The sequence below is a fragment of the Saccostrea echinata genome, unplaced genomic scaffold, assembly GCF_033153115.1.
Source record: "Saccostrea echinata isolate AGI-Se365-2 ecotype Australia unplaced genomic scaffold, CSIRO_AGI_Sech_v1 ptg000003l, whole genome shotgun sequence".
In the NCBI taxonomy this organism is placed as follows: Eukaryota; Metazoa; Mollusca; class Bivalvia; order Ostreida; family Ostreidae; genus Saccostrea; species Saccostrea echinata.
The window spans coordinates 10,615,001-10,617,398 of NW_026889752.1; positions in this window are offsets into that span (position 1 = coordinate 10,615,001).

Here is a 2,398-nt window from a genome sequence, read left to right on the forward strand (position 1 = left end):
GAAAAGATGAAACTTATGTGAAAGCTTCATTAGGCACTGTAAATTCAACTTTAACACTCAAACAGGTTTACTAATATGTAATTTTTAGCTCACCTCAACAAAGTTGGGGGGAGCTTATGCATCTTTGTTCAAAGACAATGAAGTACTGATGAGCATAAATCACTGTTGTTTACTTACGTGGGCAAAATACCTGCACATGAAGTGTTCTATCTATTCATCTTGGCATATTAAAGTGTTATGAATGCTTGATTTGATCACAAATTAAGTAATAAATGTACATTTCAATTTATTTTATTCTTGAACAAAGGGCAGATCACTCTATCTGCATAAAAATACCACAAAATCAGAACTCTCTAGTGTGCAGTGTATAGAGGGTTCTTAAGTACTTCTATGCCCTACATTAATCAGAGATGCATGGAAAATGCTTCTAGTGTGTTTCATTGTACCAGTCAAGGTCTCAGATGCTGCAATTTCAGCTAAGGAATGACAGAGGTTAAAGCTGAACAAGCTTCGTAAAAGGTATTTGTCCGCCATAGTCAATTATTCACTCTCTATATCTAAGGGCCCCCATATAAAGCCACTCCCTTAGTCACTGATCATTGTAATCAGTCGTCACCAGTGTAGACGGATGCATGGTACACAGCACTCTGTAGCGACAAAAATAATTGTGTAATTCTTTTAATACAGGAGAGTAAGATACCAAAGAAACTTACAACAGATGCACAGGTCAGTACAGCATGCAAACAAACACAAATACACGTAACTGCAATAAAATGTAAGCAAAGGTAATGTAAGATAACCAGCATGAACACGTGTCACCATTCCATGCCAATACCCGTGACAATAAAGCAGTCAGGTGTAATGAATGCGAAGAGTATATCCTGGTGCTGATATCGTAGATAGTATAATCGAATATGGTGTATGCCTATTTACGAGTCATGTTTAGCTTTAATGTTTTTAGAGTGTTAAAGTTTTTGGTGCAGGTTAAAGTTTTGGGTGCTGGTCTCATTTCCAACTAACTATAAGCCCTATGTTGACCAAAATTGCTTGGATGATACATCTAAGGATGCACACTACTGGACTTGCTTCGGATGCTGGATCTGACCTACATTTTCAGGATGAGTGAACAAGTTAAAGTTTTTGGAGCAGGTTCATTCTAAGGTAGCTATAAGCCCTATATTGACCAAACTTGCATGGCTGATACATCTAAGGATGCACACTGCCAGGCTTGCTTAGGATGCTGGATCTGACCTACATTTTCCGGATGAGTGAACAGGTTAAAGTTTTTGGTGCAGGTGTCATTTCCAAGTACTGTACAGCAGGAAATTAACTCGCGGAGTTAATATTCACTATATTCGCGGAAATAAAACTTCTGTGAATTCAACATACAGTAAATAATTCTTCAAAAATTGATAAGGATAAGTTGAAATATTACCAATATCTGTGATTATATTTGTCAACTCTATTTGTGTTTCCTTGCAAGCATAAAAGCAGTAATTAATATAGTGGAGATATAGGGTGTCTTCCTAATTAGGGTGAACGAATCAATTACTAACACGTAGTTGTTGATTTTTTTTTAAAGCTTAATTGATAAAAACATCTATAACTGCCACCCAGTAGAAGTGCGATGTAATTATCTATAAAACATGTATTGTTAGATTTCACCCGTGCGTATCACTCAGTCTTATTATCTTTAATCAAGGCACTTACATAGTAAAGACAACACTGTTACACATAAATTCAATTTTATTAACAGTACAACATTTTGATTATCGGTACTGATTTAGATTCAGAGGGATTTAAACATACTGCAGTAAATACTACTCTGTACGCTACTCAAAACATACTTATGAACGAACACCTGCCAAAGGGCTTCTTTTTTTGTACTTGAATGTTTTGGATACGACTTGAAATCACTTGAATAAATCACTCGAGTATAGACTCATGTATATTTCAAAAATATTTAACAAAAAGAAAAAAAAGAAAGAAAACACGAGAAAGAAAGAAAAAAAATTATCTGAATGCGTCATATTGTAAATCGTACAACATTTTGTCTTCTAATCGGGATCAGTATGGTGTTTCGTTCTCGGGTTCAGAATAGACATAATACGTAAGGAAAATATTTGCAGTGCTGAAAAAAGTTTTTGTATATTAATTTTTCCTTTCCGTGAATTCAAACGACCATGATTTGCTGCAAGTTGAACAAATCGCGATCTTTTCTGACTGCGATTTTAACCTAGCTGCTGTACAGTACCTATAAGCCCTATGTTGACCAAACTTGCATAAATGATAAATCTAAGGATGCACACTACCAGGCTTGCTTTGGATGCTGGATCTGACCTACATTTTACGGATCAGTGAACAGGTTAAAGTTTTTGAGCAGCTTCATTCTAAAGTA